This window comes from Perognathus longimembris, chromosome 8 (genome assembly GCF_023159225.1).
Source record: "Perognathus longimembris pacificus isolate PPM17 chromosome 8, ASM2315922v1, whole genome shotgun sequence".
Taxonomy (NCBI): Eukaryota; Metazoa; Chordata; class Mammalia; order Rodentia; family Heteromyidae; genus Perognathus; species Perognathus longimembris.
The window spans coordinates 7,454,974-7,477,918 of NC_063168.1; positions in this window are offsets into that span (position 1 = coordinate 7,454,974).

Consider the following 22,945-nt stretch of genomic DNA (forward strand, 5'->3'; position numbering starts at 1 on the left):
TAGGCAAACTGTTTTTCTCTTTTATGTTTTCAATACGGAGATTAATTTCAATGGTTAACATAGAGCATAGGTCAAAACTTCCTAAATAAAGATGGAGAAACACAGCAAATCACAGAAAAGCTGCATAAATGGGATCACATTAAACCGCAGAGCTTCTGCATGGCAAAGGACATAGCTAGCAAGATAAACAGAAAGATCACAGACTGAGAGAATATTTTTACAGCTACCCATCATCAGACAAGAGCCTCAAATCAAAAATATACCTAGAGCTCAAAAAATTAATCCTCCTCATAAAAAATCCTCAAAGAAACAACCACTCCATTAGTAAGTGGGCTAAAGAATTAAAAAGAGATGTCTCTGAAGGGGAAATAAGAATAACCAATAGACACATGAATAAATGTTTAATATCTCTGACCATAAAAGAAATACAAATCAAAACGACACTGAGATTCCACCTCACCCTAGTTGATGGTCATTGTCACAACAACAAATAATAATAGATACAGGCAGGGATGTGGCCAAAGGGTACATCACTATACTGCTGGTGGGAATGTGCACTTGTTCAGCCACTCTAGAAAGCAGTGTGGAGGCTCCTCAAAAGCCTAAACATAGAGCTCCCCTATGATCCAACAATCCCATTTCTGGGCATTTACCCAAATGATCACAAACAAGGCTACCAGCAAAATTATGTACATTGCATAATTATTTGCCATAGCTAAGATATGGAACCAACCCAGATGCCCCTCAGTAGATGAATGAATCAAGGAAATGTGGTATATATACACAATGGAATTTCTGCTCCCATCGGAAAGAATGACATTGCCCTATTTGTAAGGAAATGGAAAGACTTTGGAAAAATCATATTGAGTGAAGCAGCCAGACCCAATGAAACACAGGTTCCATGGTTTTCTCATGTGTAATAAATAGTATAGGTCTAGGGTATTCCTAGCAGAGGATTGTAATAGCTCAGTAGCTATGTACATTGGACCACATAAAATGATGCTAATCGAAATGAACTCCAAGATATGGAAACAACAGGATTTTTTTTGTTTGTTTTTAATGTAATATATAAAGTTATTTTTTCTTTCATTTCCCCCCTTTGGCTTATCCCCTGTTGTCACTGTTTTTGTTTTTGTTTTTTATTTTAGTACCCTGTGTCATATGTGAGTGTGTGTGCGTGTGTGTGTGAGTGTGTGTGTGTGTGTATATGTATAAGACATATGATTTGGGGAAGCAAAGGAGAATAACAAAATGATGAGACAAAGGACAAAGGGTAAACTAATGCAACAGTGATACTCACAAGATACTACATTGGAAATGAACTTGACATCTTGGGGGAGGGGGTCAGGGAGAGAGAAAGTAGGAGAAAATGAGTCAGGGGGTATACTGTTCGACATTACCTTACTTAGGTAGCTGTAACCTTCTGTAGATCAATTTTACAATAAAATAAAAATTTAACTTAGAAAATGTGTGGGCAGAGATTTTGAAGCCCTGGTTATCTTTTCTTATCCTAGTCTCATGACTCCATGATGGAGAAACCGGCAAAGGATTTTAAAGCTGCTTCCCTAAGAGTCCTCCCAAGGCCCTGGTAATGGCACAAGTTTGAAATAAGAAAACATCCACATTTTATATGTAGCAGCAATTTGGAATTCACAGAGTTGCTTTGCCCAGTATTCCCTGTGTTTGTTCAGGCATCCTGGCTAAACAAAAGGGCATTGTTCCACTCAAGAAAACCTTGGTTTTATGATCTGTCTTGGCTCATTGTCTCTACATAGTCCCAATGATATGCCACCAAACCAAATAAAATATTTGATCAAATTTCTTTTTCACTAAATGCCAGAATCCTCAGAACCAATGAAAAATTACAAAGCAGTTCTATCGTTCTACATCTGAACAAAGGGCATCGATCTCCTCCAACTTTCAGTATCTTTCAGAATTGAGAATGCCTGGACTAGAGCCACCTTTCAAATGCAGCAATAGAAGCAAATCCCCAGGGTTAGGCCTACTGCTGGCCTAGCTATTAGAGATCTTATACTGGTTGGTTCCACTAACAGAAGATAGTCTTGATGGTACTTGGGATGGAAACTGAGTATTTCAAGGCTGGCTCTCATCCTAGACCACAGTCAGCACAAAGCACATCATTTTCAGAAAGGATGCTTCTGGTTGGGATGAAGGTGGGCAGGAGGGTTTCCAGGAATGTAAAGATGGGGAAATGGAGCTTAGATCTAGCCTCAAGCAAGTCCAAGGGCTTTAAACTCCCTTCATTGTTCAGGTCAGTGACAACGAAAAGTTGCAGCAGCAGGTACTTTGAAACTCTTCTCAATGTGGAGATTTAACGAGGATTCTGCAACTGTAGCACACACTGACTGCTGCCGAGAGAAGCTGTATTCGCAGCATCCCTTGACATCTGCCTCATTTCAATAATTTCCAGCCATTGAACCTCTGTCTGAATGAGCATTAGGAAACAGAGGCACGTTTCGTTACTAATTTGAGTCTCTCTCTCTCTCTCACTTCACTTTGAATTTCAGACTTCTCCAGTGACGATTTAGGTGCCTGCAGTCTTCCAGCCAAATGACCAGATTCAGTGGCATCATTGCGATCTATCAAGACGAAGGGAGGGTACCTGGGATGTGTGTCTACCTTTTCCTTCTGTTTCATCATCTCCCACAGAGGGATGCAGACATCTCCTGAGGAAGAACTGAGCTGAGCCTAAAGCTTCGTTTCTTAGGGAAAGCCTGCAGAGGTCATCTGAAGTCTCTCACAGGTGAGAGAATGCCCTTCAGTTATTACATACCTGAATTTGAAATGGGGACCCACTGGTTTGCTTTATGCAGTGAATAAATGCTCTGAAAGTGATTTGCCATAGAACATGATGAGCTTCTCTAACTTGCCTGGGAGAAGTGGAATATTTCTTGTGTGTGTGACACGACCCTTTCTATCCATCAGCTTTGTCACTGCTCTGATGGAGAAATGTCTGGGAAGCAGCGCTAACAGGAGTGAATGTGTGTGTGTGTGTGTGTGCAAGTGTGTGTGCAAGCATGTTCCTGACTAGAACACTTAGCTTAGCTCCTCCTGCTTGCTCAGCCTGTTATTTCCACCCATTTTCATCACATGCCTCACAATTGGTCATCATGGTTGTCAATCATTGTGGTTGATCGAATGAAGACAATACTGAATATTCATAGTTGTCATGATTTACTAATAGATATTCATTACTGGCAGAGATCTGCACATGTGACTCCTGAGCTTATTATAGAACCAAGTTTTTTCTAGTGCTACTGAGCTTAATTCTTATGTATAGGTATGCCAGTCCTGGGGCTTGAACTTGGGGACTGGGCACTGTCCCTGAACTTTTGTGCTCAAGGCTGGCACTCTGCCATTTGCAGCACTTCCGCCTTTTTGCACTTCCAACTTTTTAGTGATTAATTGAAGATAAGAGTCTCCCACACACTCCTGCCAGGCTAGTTTCAAACCACAATCCTCAAATCTCAGCCTTCCGAATAACTAGGCATACGAGCAAGAGCCGCTGGTGTCTGGCTGAACATATTCTCCGTGTCTCTTTTCTAGCTTACTGAATCAATTTAAGATTACATCCTTTGCGCTTCTTCATTTATGGCGCTGACCTTGGAAAACTTCTTCCATTCATGTCACAGGATCTTCAGTGCCATGAGGGGGCACACCAAGACTTGGGCTAAGACCTATTTGATGACATTATTTTAACAGGATTCCCTCACTCGTTCTTGGATCTGTGAAACTCCCTAGCATTCTGTCATGATGGTTAGGGTTCAGAGACCCTGTTTCAGCATGAAGTGTCTGATAGTGACTCATTTTTCTCTCTATCGCATCCAGGCTACTCCCAGTATGGTATGATGTGTGGTACTTCTCTCTGCAAAACTAAGGAGATAAATGGTAAATTAAGTAGCTTTAAAAATTGCTCATTGAACACACATCATTAAATAATTCTATATGCAATTCATAAAGGGAGACCGTACAAGGATTAACACACCAGAAATTACATGTGCGGGAAGGGAGAGGTTATACACGTACTGTGCTCTTTGTTCTGGCATCAGAATACTTCCACTGGGGGATGGTTCTACCCACTCTTAACAATTCCTACCTGGAAGGAAGCATGACCCCTGAGTGCCCCCCAAAGGGAGATTATTGCAACAGCATTAAAACTATCTCTAAGAACTGACAGGAGACACCTTTGTTCCCTTCACATTATTCTTGTCTCCATTGAAACCTGTTTGTTTTTTTTTTCTTTCGCTATCACTTCTTCCTTCCTAATACTTTCTCTTTCTCAATTCTTTTGTCTCCAGCAGCAAGTAAATAGAGAAGAGCCAATGCTTGTTTTGCATGTAAAATATTTTCCTTTCTTCTTCACTCCAAACACTTAGACAGTTCTTGCCATACTTCATCATCTATATTCTCCCCTACCATTACATTTAGTCATCCCATCCAATATCTTTGGCAGGTGTTTTGTTTATTCAAATTACCTTCATGTTCTCTTTATCTAACTGATCTGTGAACTTCCTGAAAACCAGGAATGTTTGCTTTCTAACTACCGTATTTCCCTATATGAAGTAGTGTCCCACCCCAAACTAGTGCTGTGATTACTCAAAGCTGTATAACAGCCACTCCAATGAAATCATTTAAGACAGTAATCATTTTTTTATATCTCAGTTCCCATGTGCCCCAAATTATTGAATGGTATATTCCTATCCCATAGTCTCAGGAGTTCTACCTCAACATCTTTCATGTAGTTACTGGAAATATAACAACTAGTGACTTCCTGGACTTCATTCTCTGTTCATTCGGCTAGTTGAGCTTCCTTATAGCATGGCTGCCTTAGGTCAGCAAGACTATTTACATGATAAGCCAAAGTTCTCTGTTGAAGTATTCCAGTGGCAAGGCAGATTTATGAAGCCTTTACTGACTTCATGCTTGTCCGTTTCACTGCATTCTCATAGTTATAAGTAAGTCACAAGCTTGTTCAGTTGCAAGTGTGGGTGGCAGGTGATTTGACTCTGCTTGCGACCATGAATGTTGCAAGATTAATAAACATGTGGGATAAAGGAGCTATAGTTAAAGTCATCTTCAGAAAACACATGAAAGTTCTTGGCTTGTTTGTTGAAGAAGCAAGTAAGCAACTTCTAAATGGTTTTACCTTTCCTATTACAGATTTAATTTTACCTCCAGTTTCAAAGAACTATATTTTCAGTCAGATGCTTTGGAGTTTCCATTGAACACTATATTCCATCTTATTTAGAATGGGCTTCTGAATTCTACAGAATTTCTTCCAGAAAGCATTGGTTTCTTTATTTCCTGTGCTTTCCACTGTTGAATTTTCTAGACTCTTAACCACCTGATTCACTGAAGCTTGTATTGTCATAGTCCATCAAGATAATGAGTACAGAAAATTTTCTATACTCCCTTCACCTCAGTAACCATATCAAATTCTATCTCACTATAAGAAAAAAGATTTCACATATTTCCTTTGTTCATTTTTATTCTCATTCCTGACCTGTCTTGAGGCACTCAAGAACAGGGGGAGGTATCATCTCATCCCAGTTAGAAGAGCTATCATCAGTAAAATACTAAGAACAAATTCTGTAGAGGATGCATAGAGGAGAAATTTTTTTGAAAAAGCAAAATATTTACTAATTTTATATCCAATAGCTGTTAGTAAGTATAAACCTGAGAAGGTTTATAAAGAGAAGGGAGGGGGAGGATAAAAGGTAAATGAAAGAAAACCAAATTGGTTTATATAAATAAAAATAATAGTTTCCTTAAAAGTGGATCAATTGATGAATATTTTCAGAAAATATTTCCATTAAGTAGATGTGTCCATATGCATAATGAATGATTGTTTTGGCAGATGGGACCTTATTTGGAAAACCTAAAAGGAATCCTGCAGAAATAGAAGTTGAAGAAAAAAAATGTCCAGGCAGCAGAGTCATTCATAAATATTCTATACAGAACTGACCAGATCAAGGGAAAGTAAAGACAGTGAATCCATGGTGAACTTATGAGCAAAAGAGTTCAAATATGAATGAATCTATGTAGACTCTGTCTCAGAATTTTTCCTTTTGTCCTTCTGGTCTTTTCTACCATGGTTCATATCTAAAGGGCTCTCCTTTCCTAATTTTATTTTCTGTTGATTGTTTCTGTTGTTCTTGGTGACACTGATGCTGGTGTAGAAGCCACACTTTGGGATCAATGATTTGAACCCTCATATCTATAACAGGCAGCTTGACTAACCAAGCCAGAACTAGGAGGGGGTGGGGGACTGGGGAGTACAGCTTGCAGAGGAATAAAAAATAAAACTGAGGAAAGTCTCTATGAGAAAATGAAAAAGAACCTTCGTTTAACTAGCCCAATAAAGGGTAGAGAAGTTAATAACCATCTTGATGTTAAGTATGGGAATATGTGCCACTGATTTTCCAAAGGACAGGAATCAAGTTACAGTGCACAAGGATAGTCAAGTTAGTGGTGAGCAAGAGCCCCTCTTTGCAAGGTGTCAGTGTGGCAAGCCCACTAAGGAGACTGAGAGAACCAGATTTAAGCACCATTGAGGAAACTTAGAATCATCCCTGGTAGTCACTTTTGTCTTCTGTTTATTCGTTTTATCATGTGTGGGGGGCGGGGTGGGTGTGGGTGTGGGTGTGTTTGGGTAGTGGGGCTTGAACTGAGAGACTGGAAATCTGGGTGCTGACTTTTAAGTATGTTGTTCAAGGCTGGTGCTCTACAACTTGAACCACGTCACCACTTCTGGTTCTTTGCTGGTTAATTGGGTTAATTGAAAATAAGAGTCTTCTATGGACTTTCTTGTCTAGGCTGGCTCCAGTGGTACAGTGCCAGCCTTGAGAAATAAAAATTTTAGGACAGCACTCAGGCCGAGTTCAAAGTTCTAGGACTGGCACCCACAAAGAAAGAAGGAAAAAGAAAAAATAAAGAAGAGGAGGAGGAGTGAGGAGAAGAAGAAAAAAAATCAGAGGAGGAGGAAAGAAAGAAGCAGCTTCACATATTAAACTGCTATTCAGACGTTATTTTTCGAGCTTTCTGTGAGCAACAGGGAAAGGAGGAGACTTGAGCACTAGGAAATATATCCCAAGTTGAAGTTCATTATCTGTGCAAGGGCATTTCGTGTTTGGATCTCTGTATAGAAAAGTTCAGTTCACAAGTGTCTCAGTTCTAGTTATCTTATGAAAATTCAGCTGGCACAAAGTGCTTGTCATGTTTCATCTTTTTTTCTCTTCAATATCAATTTGCTTCCACATCCTTTCCTTCTCAGCCACAGAAGTTTCAGTCAGTGTTGTGGACCTGCCTCTGTCCATCTTTGCAATCCAGAGAGAGAGGGAGCATGTATTTAATTACACATATGAGAGATGTCCCCTGTGTTTTTCTCCACACCACGCCTTTCTCAGGCCATCCATTTAACATTATGTTCCTCCAGTGACCACTCTACCAGTGATCCTTTTTAAATTAGATCCCTGCCATGAGGTAGTAAACATTTTATTTTCCCAATTAAGGACATAAGACAAACAAATGTCTACTATTTATTCTTCTTCCTATTTCATCAAAAGAAGTATTTTAGCAGAAAAAAAGAACATCAAACTAAATAATGTTTATTCATGTTGAATACACCTGGAAATTCTAGAGGTTTAGAAGCTCCATCCATTGATCTCATCTGTGGAACAGCAAAACTTCATCTTGGGCTGGAAATGGGAAAACACTGGAGATAGACAAGATTGTTCTGAGCTGTACTGTCAAGGAATGGAATTGTCTCCATGAACAAGAGATCTATGACTTTATCCAAAGCTCCATCCTTAACACAATCTGTCTTGGGTAAACCTTGGCTTTCACTGTGTTTACATTCCTAAAAACATGAACAAGAGACTCATGTCATTATCTTGCATTGTCACTTCATATTACAGCCCAGAAAAAAAATATATCATCAGATGAGATCATGCCAGACAACAGAATGATGAGCAATTATTTATCTTGCAGTGGGTCCTGTCTGTGTAAATCAGACAGTTGCTATACAGACCCTCAGCTATGCCATTGTACTAGGAACACCACCTTTAAAATATATAAGCAAATAGTAATGTCTACAGTCCTTTAATGAACTGTAGTTTAGAAGTACACAGCATGCTGGGTTTGCCTCGTACACCACCATTTGCTGAGCCTTAGCCAGGGATCGAGTAGCCAGTCGAGGTTCAAAATCTGATTCCAGGAATAAGGTTGCATTACCTGCATCATTACTTGCCTGGGTTGGTAAATGTGAAATAAGATCATGAGGCTAGCTCATAGGGTTGTCATTGGCATTCAATTATTCCCATGAAGGTCCAGCTACCTCCACAGGTTAGCTTGTTGGAAACACACCTATTTCTTTTATTTATTATTTGTGTGGGGTTTTTCTGAAAGGATGGAGGAAGTCTCAAGTTGCTTCCCAGGTTGGCTTTGAGTTTCTGGGCTGGAATAATTGGCCTGCGTTGTGTAGCTAAGACAACAATATGTGTCTCGGCTCTTGGTTTCTTTCTTGCAGATAATTTTCCTCCACCTAAGTTTCTTTCTATATTGATGATTTCCATTTGTTACCATATTCCAACCACAGGCTCTCTGGGAACCTTCTAGAATACGTGTCAGAGGAAGGCAGAAGTGTATTTTTCTTCCCTTCCTTTCAAATGTGGACTTGTTGGGCTAATATGAGAAGCAGCTTTCTGTGAAGACTATCTCTACCCTCCAGAATAGATTTGGTGCTGAGGGCAAATACTTCTGCTTTGCCCCTGCTGACCAGCGTGCCCAAGGGGCAATGGCTCATTGAGGTCCTGCCATTCATTGGCAGGTTGGTTGTTTTCACCACACACACACAAACCATCCCTTCACACACACACTCATAGGACCAACCTGATTTTTAGTCCATCCTTAGAAACTCTGCAGCAATGACTTCTCTAAAGTAAATGCATTCTGCTCCTACCTTTATTTCCTTCGTTAATTTAAGGCTATCCATTGCAGAGTGGGCTTATAAATCTAACATTCTAAAGGAAAATATGAATGTTCTCCATAGAGAAAAATAATATACATGTCATCACTTACTTCCCCCCACACAAACACTCATGCATGCACACACGCACCCCCCCCCACCACACACACACATACTTTTCTTTTCCTTGAATGCCTACAATCACAGGAAATCAATAGCTGTCTGAGACTTTAGGCACAATCACAGCAAAGGGCACAGTAAGAATTCCTGTGAGGGGGTCTCAGAGTTTTGCCAACTGGAAGACTGGAATCACAGGGTACTTTCCTCTGGCGAGAGTGCCCAGCAAGGAGAAACAGATACGTTGTAAGAAGTGTGATATAACTGCTTGAATTCCTAGGAAACTCCCAGTTCTTCTAGGATGTGGGACTTGTAGAAAAGGAGCATGCCAGAAACCCCCTAGGACAGCATTGGCCCTCAGTGGTCATATCTGCGCGGATGGTTCTTCTAGTTACTTTCAGAGGGGGTGAGCTGTGCTTCAGAAAATGTGATTGATGTGGCTAGGCCTCCCTGCACACTTCATTAGTCCGTGGCGGGGAAGCTCAGATGGTCTGAGCATCGTGCTAATGAGGCGGAGGTTAGGGGTTCAGTGCCCATGTGGGCCACTTAGCTTTTGTCTTCTTCATGTCCCCAGACTGCTCCTTGCACAGGCCACCTGTCTGGAAAATGTATACCTCTGGGAAGAGGGAAAAACCTTGTGAAAGACTCAGCTAGATCACTGCGAATTCATCATGACTCTGGGAAATCCACCCAGATCCGTGGCTGACAAAGGAACTCCACAAATGAAATACTGAGAGCGTGTATGGACACGATGGAGTGGATTTTGTAACTAAATTGTGACACTGCCACTTCGTTTTACAGCCCAGAAAAATATGTCATCAAATGAGGTCGTGCCAGACAACAGAATGATGAGCAATTATTTAGCTGAGAAACTCATCTCGGGCACTTACTTAGGTAAAGAAGGACACAAACATATTCCCTTTACAGAAAGGTGATTGAGCCCGTGGCTTAACTTTGTTATCCTAGCTACTCAGGAGGCTGAGATCCAAGGATCACAGTCCAAAGCCAGTCCAGGCAGAAAAGCCTAGGAGACTCTAACCTTCACTTAATCACCAAAAGCCAAAAGTGAAGTGGTCCCTTTGTTAGCAAAAAATTTACTCACAAAGAGGAAGGAACATCTCCTTTCCATGGTTTGGTTGGTATTAATTTAATTTTAGTGCAGTTCCCAGGATAATACCTGGTATATTTTGAATAGTAGATAAACAGATACAATTACATATGTTGTACATCAATAAAAATCAATATCTATATGACTCATTTCTTTAACATTGTGATAGCTCTTCATAGCACATAGAAATTGCTGAAAGTTTATGAAAGATAAGAAATCCTTGTAGCGTAACAAATTTCCAGCAGTTCTATATCCCTCTACACCACTATGTGAGACTCTGTAAACAATAGAAAAATGTAATCTTTAGTATGTTTATAAAACATTAGATGGTTAACAGCAAGTTAGAAGTTAGAATTTTTCCATGAGGTGGAAAAATTTAGAAAATCACAAAGAATTTAGCAAAAAAGAAATAGAGATAAAATTTGAAAGGAGTTGAACAACAGAGAACACGTTCCCTAGTCAACTAGCAACAGTGCTACCAAATGAACATAAGTAAAGTAAATTTTAAGGGATGTAGTTATTTCCCCAAAGGAAAGGAAACCACCAGGCTTCAGACTAAACCAAAATCATCAAGAAACATGAAATAAATTTACACATAGATCCATCAGAGTAGTGAAACATGGAAACAAAGCAAGCATCCTTAATTAGAAAAGAGAGGTTACCTAAAACATAAACACTGTAGTGCTAGATACAGGCATTTTATCATGCCCAATAGTGGCCAAAGAAAAGTATACTAATATGATAATCCATAGAGAACTTAAAACTCATAGCCAGGCTTTGATGGCTCACATCTGCAATCCGAAGTACTGAGGAAGCTGAGATCTGAGAATTGTGGTTTGAAGCCAGCCCTGGCAGAATAGTCCTTGAAGGTCTTATCCCCAATTAATCCCAAAAAAGCTGGAAGTGGAGGCATGGCTTAAGTGATAGAGTTTTAGCCTTGAACTAAGAAGAGGATAGTCCCAGTACCAGCACAAGACAAATTACTTACATGCGGAAATAATATATTTTCAGGTGGATTCATAAGTACTATAGTACTCACACTCTTTTATCTAAGAAATAACTATAAAATCAAATTCAAGGGGGAAACAGTGGGTTTGTTGCAAGAAGCATTAGGTTAAAAATACATAAATATGTAAATAAATATTAATGTATTTACACGGACTTATTTAAAAAAATCATATACTTGGTTCAGAAGAGCTTAAAATTACAGATTTAAAATACTATCCAGGCTGGGAATATGGCCTAGTGGCAAGAGAGCTTGCCTCCTATACATGAGGCCCTGGGTTCAATTCCCCAGCACCACATATACAGAAAATGGCCAGAGGGGGCGCTGTGGCTCAAGTGGCAGAGTGCTAGCCTTGAGCAAAAAGAAGCCAGGGACAGTGCTCAGGCCCTGAGTCCAAGGCCCAGGACTGGCCAAAAAATAAATAAATAAATAAATAAATAATAATAAAATACTATCCAATGATAACATGAAAACAAGGCAGAGTAAGAAGTAAGCATTCTGTTTCTCTGATTCCAAGTAGTAATGTTGACAAATATCAAAGCTGTCACAAAGCTGTCACATCAACAATACTTGATAAACTATAAAAGTATTGCAAAACCAGCTTCACTGGACCCTGAAGCATAAACAATACATGGAGCTTATACTCGTTTCTCTTTAAGGAAGAAAATGAAAATCACCTTAAAGTTCTCAGTCTTACAAAAACACACAAACAACAATGTTAGAGCTCGGATGAGCTCCATGAACACAAGGGGCTAGGATGATGATCCTTTCTTTTTTGTAGACTCACTTGGAATAATGTGACTTCTAGAAGAATTACCCAACCCAGGAAGGCCGTAAGGTGATTCACATTTGTACTCTTAGCTATTCAGGAGTTCGAGACCTGGAGGATAGCAGTTCAAAGCCAATAAAGTCCTTGAGACTCCATTTCCAATTAACCAGCAAAATGCCACATTGCAGACATGGCTCAGGTGATAGAGTCAGCTGAATAACTAGGCCAAGCAAGGTCCTTGGTGCTGATACGGGGGACAGGGGAACCAAACTACAGAAATCAAACAAATGGTAGAAGCCAGCAATGGAAATCATTAAAGGGTGACACTGACCTATAAGGGGTGACATTGATCAAGACACATTGTACTCACAAAGTGACTTGTTGAATTCAAATCCCCTGATACAACTACTTACAGATAATTAAAAAAATAATAAAGCATTAAGAAACACAAAATTAGGAAATATGATATAGTATAACATATCCAAATAAACCAACAATTACAATAAAAAGTTTATGAGCTAACTGTTTAACTTAACAAAGCTAATTCAGAAAAATGAAGAATGAATCTTCAGAAACAGAAGGAAACAATTTAAAGGTGACAGGTATTAGTGAACTAGAAAACACAGAAGTAATCAAGTAGATGGAGAAACCTGACGTAGTCATCACTTTTGTAAGTAAATCTCTGACATTTAAGGAGAATTGGGAAATTTTCACAAACATGACACCTGAGTTGCCAAACATTAGAAGAGTTGTTAGGTCTAGGATCCTTATAATTTGTTATTCTCCCTATCTACAAAGGCACAACATTTCAAGTGTGCTTTAAATCAACCAACCCACCCCACCCCGCAAACCATTATACTTGTTTCTACTGGCAGATCATTTCCGTTCCCACATTGGTCCCAAATAGAGAGGTTAGGGTACTTCTTAGATGCTTAGCAGAGTTTAGGCAGAAGTGGGCACTGTTTAGACTACATAGAACAATCTGGAAGGTACAGCCCCGGTAGAGGTGATGTTTTTATCGTCTGTTCCATGGGCTTAAAATTCACATATGCCCAGAACAGAGGCTTGGCATTCAACCAACGCTTCATTAGAAAGAACAAGCATCTGAAGGTGGCTAGTTCATTCTTCTTTTATTCCTCTTTATTTTATTTTCTCTGTATTACTTTCTATCATGTCTTTAATCACACGGATATGTAAGTATATACACATACACATATTCATACACACCCAAACATGCATATTTAGCTAACGGATGTATGTTGGTCCAAAATGGCCTCCAGAGTAATCATAGACATGCCTTCAAATTGCTTCATATCTAAAATTCTCCAAAAGGGATCCAGTATGCTTCACCCGGAATCCCATAGTAGGAGTCCTCCTTAGAAACCAGAAGTCTTTTCTGTATAGTTTTACCAGTTAAAAGACAGCCCACAACGGACTCCAACCAGGAGCTCCACATAGCACATTAAAAAACAAAAAAAGGAAATTATCCACAAACATTAAAAAGCATTTAGCTTCAGAAAAGAAGAAAAGCATGAAAAGAATAAGGTGGTGGGGGGTGGGGAAATGACTCTCTTGGGTGTGGCTGGGATGACATGTTTCATTATACAGGTACGACAAGGCAGGAAATCCTTGTCAGGATACCTAGCTTATGAGCCATGTAGGGCAACAAATCAGATTCACCTCCCTGGCCTGGCCACTCCACAGGTGAATATGGCTTGAAACAGGGGTATAAATTATCAGCGTAACACATGGGGCTTACCCTCCAATGCCCCTGCATTAACCTCCCACCCTCCTCATGACACACCCATCAGGGGCAAAAAAGGTCCCTGTGTAGCCTGGCAGAAGGTAAGGCAAATGTTGCTCTGACTTTTGAATTAAGAAAGAAAAAAAATTGATCCTAACTGTGGCACATAAAACACATAGCAATTTAGGGTTGGGCTGTTTCCTATGGAAGGTGTATGATTTTTTTTTCAATCCCTCCTCTATTTCTTGCCTTCAAAAAAAAATAATTGTTAAGTTTTTCAACATTGTGGCCTTAGGAGGTAATTTGCTAAATAGGACAAAATTAGCTGATTTTTGGACCATTTAAAAGAACATTTCTTTTGAAAGCATATAAAATGTATTAAAGCAATCTTCGAAGTCTTTACCCCTGCTTGAGATTTTAATTTACTCCGAGCTAATAAATTATCCCCCCTCTCAGAAGCTATTGAAAAATTTCAGTTAAATCCTTTTTAAATTTTAATGTGTTCAATTGAATCCCAAGCAATTTCGACATACACACTCACAGCTTGGGTGGTCAGCTCACCAGGCAAGACTGAAAAGGGGTCAGATTAACACGAACCCTTCTGTCCCCTGGGATTACCCAGGTGAGCGTAACAAATGTGATTTCCCCCACACGTACAGGTCTGATTGTCGGATAATTATTCCTCCACAACAGCCTTTCACAAATGCCCCTATTTGAAGGCTGAGACCATTTTCTCTACAAGTGGAGAGAAGGAATCAGCAGTGAAGACAGGAAGAGATGGATGCTGGGGAGGGAGAGAGGGAAAGAAAGAGAGAGGGAGAGAAGGCTAGAGAGGAGGGAGAGAGGAGAACTGAAAGCCCATGATTCTAATCAGAGACTGAATGGCAGAGCAGTGGGTGTGGTTCACTCTGCTCAGAGGGTTTGCTGAAGCACAAAGACCCACTTCATCTCAGGCCAGGCTCTGCATTACCTCTGTGTACTGATCAGAAATATTTTTTCAGGGTATCAGTTATTATATTTGAACATTGCATCCGGGCTCTGGGGAGCCCTTCACAAGCTGTAGCAAAAAATCAATCCAGTTTTACAACTTTTACCTTGGCAGAGCTCCAGCTCTTTATCTACGTTACTTGTAATTTAAAGATGCCATATCTCTTTCGGTGGTGTAGATATCCTCTCCAGTATGACATGTCCTTGGTAACAATAACCATTTGTTAAAGTTTTTATGACGTTATTCTGCAGAGGGTTAACTTACATGGTGGCTGTGGCCATCACTGTGGAGATTTCCTCTTGTCAATCATGGTCACTGCTACAGTGATGCACAATACTAATTGTTTTGTCTTCCTTGCTTCCCCTCCCTCCTGCTGTCCATTACATTGGCCTTCTCCTTGAGCACTCATTCTATTGGATCAGGTAGGGGAACTTACTGTAGTTTTAAAAGTCACAGGTTAGGAATTGAATCTGAGTACCACTAGAAAAAAATAGAAGATGAAAATGTTATGTAAACACATGACCCTTCACACTTGCTTCTTGCAGTGGCTGTGCGGAGGTAGCTCTACGGTCATAGAGAATTGGATTATGCGTGGACTGAATGAGGGTCTTCATGGCTGGTTCCATGCTAGATGGCTATTGCTATGGTTTGGAAATATTCCTCAGAGGCTCTGGTGCCACAGAAGTGGCCTCCAGCTTGCAGCACTATGGGGAGGTGGTAGAACTTTCAGAAGATGGGCCTAAGGGAGGTGCCCAAAGGACGTACCCTTGATGGGCATGCTGGAACTGCAGCCCCTTTTTGGCTCTTTCTCTCTTTCTCACTCTGCTTCCTGGCCACTGTGAGGTGAGCAGCTTTGCCCCACTCTGTACTCCCTGCTGTGATGTCCTGACTCAGTACAGCAAATGGCTCCAAAAACAATGAAACCAAGAGATCATGGGCTGAGATCCCGGACACTATGAGCCAAAATCAATCCAGCCTTTAAAATTTTTGATTATAGATTTTGACACAGCCATGAGATGATGAACCATTGTGTACCAAAAGCAAGGCTGGCATAATTTAGGACTCAGTGCTACTCAAGAGAGCTCATTACCTTTCTTCAGGATGACATTAGAGCTGAGGCTTCTCTGCTCAGGTTCCACTGAGTTGCTGTAGGAGTCAGAAATGATCATTTCATTTTGGGCTTTAGAAATGCTGTAAAGAATAAAATTAAGAAGATTTGCCTTAGTGCCACATTTTGAAAAGATTCCTACCATGGATGTATTTCAGTCTGATTAATGTATCCTTAGTTACAGATGAACCAATGATCAGATAGGACTGTTTCAGATTTCTTATTCTGTGTGGTACTAAGTCTAAAGGTGCTTTATTAGCAATTATGCATTTCATTTCTGGAACTTTCTCACAACATTTAACCAAAGGCTATGATGATGTTCTTCCTATCTTTAAGTAAGTCTCCACAGAAGTGTGCTTTGGTAGCTTTAGCTGCTGAGAAGGAAAAATGGAATAGACATTAAACAGGAAATGAATAATCAAACATTTAGTTAAAGGTGAGCAGATTGAGAACTGGACAATCTAATCATCTATGCATCCATGCATCCATCTACCCACCTATTCATCCATCCACTCGTCTATTTGTATGATCATCTATCCATCCTTCCATCTAATTATCCATGTACTTATCTTTCCATTCTTTATCCACTCAGCCATCCTGTTTCTCAGTTATAATATGTTCTGTAATACCAGATGAAGATAATAGTATAGATTCACAAATAGAAATCTCATTTCCTTCTATTTTAGTATGGTTCAAGAAAAGTTTGAGTTATTCCAAAGTTTATTTTAATTTTTCAATAATGATATACTCAAAGTTCTGTTGACAGAGCAGAAAGATCTCAAGTATCCTTTACCTCGTTTTCTCCAAAGGTAAGATCTTGCAAAATTAGACTATGATATAAAAATCCAGAAATTGGCAGTGACAAAATACATATGTCTGGTTGTGTTCTTTTGCACAGGGCTATTCTTGAAACCACATGAACATGTAGAACTATTCCTTTGTCACCACTCCAGTTCCTCTTTCCTGTAATATTCACTTTTCTTCCAAACTATCCTCTAAATGCTAGCAACAACTACTCTGTTTTCAGCTCAATTATCTTATCATGGCAAGGTTGTGATATAAAGGAATCATATGCTATGTGACAATTGGCCAGGATTTTTTCACTCAGCATTATATCCCCAAATCTATATAAGTTGTTACATCAGTAGGTTGCTCCTTTTGATCTGAGTAGTATTCCATAGTAAGGACTCACCACAATACTTTAAACAAGCACTTATTGAATAACATTTTGGTAGCTTTGGGTTTGGAGATATAAATAAAACTGTTAAGGACAATCATGTAAGATGCTTTCTGTAGGGAAAAAAAAGTTCTCAATTCTCTGTGATAAATGCTAAAGAGTACAATTGCTATACCATATGACACATATACTTTAAGGTTTTTTTTCTGTGTATGTGGCTTTTTTTTAAAAATCTTCTGTTAGGTTTTTCATCAACTGAGATAACCAACTTAAGTGATAAGGGGTTTATTTTGGTTCACTCTGTAGTGGCTCTGTCCATGATGAAATGACTGTTTTCATGATATAACCTCTTCCTGAAGGTTCCATCTCTGAGTGTTGCATTGGGGTCCTTGCCTTTGATATACTAAACTGGAGCTGGAAATTTTATATAAAAATCTTAACATCTGCCAATTTTTTAGAGTGACTGAATAAGCTTACATTCCCATCAACACATTGATTTGCTTTTTCTGTATCTTACCCAGCATTTGCTATTTTACCACTTTCACTTTAGCCATTTCTAATAAATATGTAGTCACATCTCATTGTGGTCTTAATTTACATTTCTCAAGTGACTGGTGACATTGGACGTGTTTATTTTTATTTATGTGTATCATTGGGTAAAATGGCTCCTGATGACTTTATCCCACTGTACACGTGGATGAGTTGAGGGTGTTTTTTTTTTCTTAATTCTGAATTTTAACAGCATATAGCATGACTAAGTGAAGTTTATTATGGAAGTGTCATGCTTCTTCACTAGTCAAAACTCAATCAATGGGATCTACTACTTTAACAAGCCAAAAAAATACATTCACATGTTCCTCCAACAATTGCAGAATAAAATCATGTCACCAGTCCAACACCATGTCTGACATAAGTGCTCAGAAAAGTAATAAAAGTCTCTATCATCTTAAAAGACATCCATTAAAAATAGGCAGTTAATATAATACTCTTGGAATGAACTTTCTCCCCTAAGACTGGAAACATCACAAGGAAGTCCATCTTCTTCACTACTATCCAGCAACAGAACTAGAGACATAGTCAATGTAGTAAGAGAATAAAATGAAGAAAAATGTAGCGATTTGCACATGGCATGGAAATCTATACAGTGTATCTTCTGGCTTAAACAAAAACACTTTTAGCAAGTGGGCACCGCAAGCTCATGTGTGGCCCATTTGTCATGCATTTCTCTCCTGTAAAGGCCCATCCAGTTTCCCCTTCCAAACTTCTTTGGCTTACCCTCTTTTTTATAACTTTTTTTCCATTGTCCTGAATGCTTTAGGTCTATTTACTCATTTTGTTCCCTATATTACATAGGTGGGAGTTATACCTATCGATCTGAGACCACCTCTTTTCTACTTTAATTATTTAGTTCTACAGATGTTCCTCTCATGGCTGCTTTAGCTACATCTCACAAATGTTAATTCCATGCATAATGGATATGCTTTGTTTCCTCTGATGCTTTTACTTTGACTAATGGAGTAATTGGGGTATATTGTTTATTTTCAGCTGTTGAGTTTTCTCTTCTTTATGATTTCAATTTTTTTTTACATTTTAAGGTTTGTTTCATTTTTCTAGCATATAGTTTATCTTACTTTTGTACTATAGTCATTTTGAAAAAGGTACATGTTTAGGTGTTCTGTGGAACATTATTACAACTACCCATTGTATCCTGCTTGTTCCTGCTTGTATCCTGTGTTCTTCTGTAGTCTTCCTAAGTTTTATCTGGTTCTATCAACTGTTTAGGGCAAATTCTGATGTCCTCAACAACATGCATGTGTTAGTCTATTAGTTTTTGGAGTTTGGAGGATGGAACAGGTGTGTGTGTGTGTGTGTGTGTGTGTGTGTGTGTGTGTGTGTGTGTGTGCTTGTCCTGAGGCTTGAACTCAGTGCCTGGACCATGTGCCTGAGCGTCTGTCTTTTGTTGGCAAATTGAAGATAAGACACTGGCTTTTGTTCTTGGGCTGGGTTTGACCCTCAATCCTCAGATCTCTGGCTGTTTCACGTATTTTTCAACTTTCCTTTTTAGTACATGCACATTTACTTTATTATGCCGTCTTGGTGAATTGTTATTTACTTATCATTTTAATCATCATGTAATATGCTTCTCTGATACTGAGAAATTTTCTTGTTCTGAAATCTGTTTTACCTAATTACTAATGTATCCACTCTTACTTTTCATTAATTGAAGGTTGCATGGCATATCTTTTCCATCCTTTTAATTCTGGCCCCCACATGTGTAATTATATTTGATGATTTTCCTAGAAGAAAGCATGTAATTGTGCTACGTTTTTATTCATTTCTATATTTGGGCTTTTTACATTTAATCTGTTTGTTGATGTAGTAAAATTCGAGTGCACCATTTTTTATTTGTTTTCTGTTTTACTCTTTATGTTTTGTTTCTCTATCATCCCCCCCTGCCCCCACCTTCCTGTGACTTACTTAAACTATTTGGAAATAGGCTTTGATTTGCGTATATTGTTTTTATTTTGCTTTGTTTCTTAGGGCCTCATAATCACTCAGCTTGTTTTCTTATGGTTGGTGTTCTACCACTGAAGCCAAACGTCCAGTCCATCATTTTGGTGGTTAATTAGAGATGGAGTCTTTTCTACACTAGTTGGTTTTGAACTGTGATCCTGGCCTTCTAAATAACGATGTCTACAGGTATGAGATGTGGATGCCTAGCAGTCTGTCATGTTTGTAATACCCTTGTGTAAGGTTGCTTTAGATGTTACACTTACAGCTTATCAGTGTCTAAGTATCAATATTTCATGTCTCCTGGTATTTCAGTGACATACATATTAGACCTTTTATTATATGAATGTATCACTGAGGCCCTAAATTCCCCACTCACATATGTTATCTCTCTGTTTATCAGCTTGAATGATATCAATTTACAAATCTTCAAAGCCAATAGCCTCTTTCCTCTGCCTTCTTTATGTATTGTTGATTACATCTATTGAGTTTCTTGTTTGTGATTATATTTTCAGCTCAAAAATTCCATTTTGATTTTTTTGTATCTTCTTGCTGATATTTCCCAGTTTTTATTTGTCTCAAGCATGTTTGTACCTTCTCACTGAATCATATTAGATAACTCATTTCAAATCATTGTCATGTAATTTCAATATCTTTGCCATCTCTACATTAGTGAGTGCTAATTTTATCCCTTCCTTTTTTGTCCCTCCCTTCCTTCCTTCCTTCCTTCCTTCCTTCCTTCCTTCCTTCCTTCCTTCCTTCCTTCCTTCCTTCCTTTTTATATGCCAATCCTGGAGCTTGAACGTAGAATTTTGCGTGCTAACTTTACTATTTTGCTCACAGCTGAGACTCTACCTGTTGAATCACACTTTGAATTCCCTCCTTTTGCTGGTAAATTGGAGATCAGAGTCTGGACTGGCCTTTAACATCTATGCTCAGCCTTTTGAATAACTAGGATTGTAAAATATGAGCCACTGGAACCTGGCTGCTGATCTTTTCTCTTTCCATTTATAGCTTTTCTGATACATATTATTAGTGATCCCAGATTAAAGCCTGAGAACTTTGGGCGATTTGTTCACAGGACCTGTCATCATGTTAATGTCTTGTATTTCTGTAGGCGTCATCTAGCACTGCTCTGGTGAGCAGGTTCAGTCTTCAGCCTCCTTTCACAGCTGATGGGGTTCATTTTTGTTCTCAAGTTTTGCTGCTGGAAGATCTGCTCACTAGAACTCACTGAACCCATCTTGGTTGGGAGGATGAAGGTCCCTGCTTACTACTTCTCTGGATACTTATTATTCCCTAAGGAACATCACAAGGGAAGGGAGAAAGTCCCTTTCTCTGCAGGTTAATTCTGAATAACTGACTCTCAAGTAAGCAAGTGAGAGGTCCTTGCTCACTATCGAGTTACTAATCACTGCAGGCAGTGCTCTAGTAAGAAGGGATCAAACCCACATTGGCGAGGGAAGGATCCACTCTTGTCTTTGGTGCAATTAGAACTGGGTGGGGAGAGAAGCACTTTGCTCCAGCCTCAGGAAGGGAGAAATATAGACTCTCTTCATTCACCGTTTGCCAAAAGGGTGGATGGAGTCAATTTTGTTGAGCTGTCTCTGTCTGTGGGACAGCATTTATCTAGATGTTTTCTATTGAGCCAGGTGACTCTGTCTTTTCCTGGACCTTTGGGTGTTTTTTATTTTTTTCTGGATCTTTTGTGGAGTTGCCAGGTTATCTGCCTATCCAGTATCTAGTTTAGAACATAATAAGCCAAAAAATTTTTTTAAAAAATTAAAAAGGCCAGAGTAATCATATATCATTTCTCAGAGTTAGTAGTAGCACACATCAATTGTACTTTGATGTTTGGTGCATATACAATGTCTGTGGCTTTTAGTTCCTTTAGCAGGAGGAACAGGGAAAAGTATTATCTACCCCTCTCCCCACAGGCAGAAGTCGTTTTCTTTATCTTTTAAACTATCATTTAGTTTAAAAAGTGACTTTCTCCCATGATGGTTCTATGGTTGGATTCCTTAATGGACAAATGAGTTATGTTCTCAGGTATTGAACTTTATCACGTCAGTCGCAGTTGTGTTTATTAAAATTTGAAAGCAAATACAAGCCACAAATAGTTCTGATGATAACTGGCTCATTTTAATATTTATGTAGAAGTTTCAGCATCATAAATATTGAGTTATGCTATTATTCCTGTCTATCCTGGCTTTTTATAAATGTAAAATCTGGCAAATATTACTACTCCTATTCCTTATTTAGCTTTGAACTTAAGAATGGAAAATGTATTTCCTCATTAAAATTTGAAAAATGTCTATTTTGTGCATAAAATTTATACATCTCCCATTTGCCTTTCTCTCTCCAACTATCAACATACTCTCCCAGACCTGCTCTCTCTTCTTCACTTTTGCAAATGCAGAAATATAAAATTATCCACACACCTCATGACTTTGAAAAGGCGATGAGATGAGAGTTCTTCTCATCTGCTCATGGACACCTTTATAAATATATGGGAAAGAAGTTGAGAGGGAGAAAAAGGATTAAAAAAAAACAGAGGAAGTCTAGAAAGAAAGATGACAAGGAAATGAAAAGAAGAAAGACATCATTAAAGCTATTATGAAAGATTCAGGTGGTGCCATGGTAGTAAAGCCAACACAAAAGGTTTTTGCCCTTGAGGCTTAAAATTTCATATGATAAGAACTCTTCAAATCTAAATTTGCAAATGATGATTTCTCTCCTGTTGACTCCAGGTTAAGGCCAGGGAAAGGTTCAACTCAAGATCAAGATCTTGGTCACTCAGGATGACATCTTCCTCTAGGAAATAAAGGACCATGACATCACTGAGCAACTGACATACTGCCTTGTGCATATCGAATCACAAGAACATGTAAGAGAGATGCCAACGACTGGTGGCTCATGTCCTAGCTACTAAGGAGGCTGGTCTAAGAATCACAGCTCAAAGCCAGCCTTGGAAGGCTAATACATGACACTCTTTTCTCCAATTAGCTAGCAAAAAAAAAAAAAATGCCGGAAATGGAACTGTATCTCAAGTGGTAGAGTGCCAGTCTTGAGCAAAAATCTAAGGAACGTAGCACCCAGGCCCTGAGTTCAAGCCTAGGTGCCAGCACAAAAAGAGACAGACAGACAAACGTATAGCTAGATGATAGAAGGATAGACAGAGAGAAATAGAGAGAGAGGAGATATGATAGTTATTAGGAAGATAAATGACAGATAGGTTGAGATAGAGATATACAGATATACTTATGCCAACAATTAACCATTCTGGTTTTGTGTTTCAATTAAGATGAGGAATTTTTCATAAAACCCATAAAAGAAACTACTAACATACAGAGACTGGAATCATTGTGGAAATTCAGATGTTTGTCTGGTGTCAAACACTTGTACTCTTGACCTTCTAAACAATTGTCCAA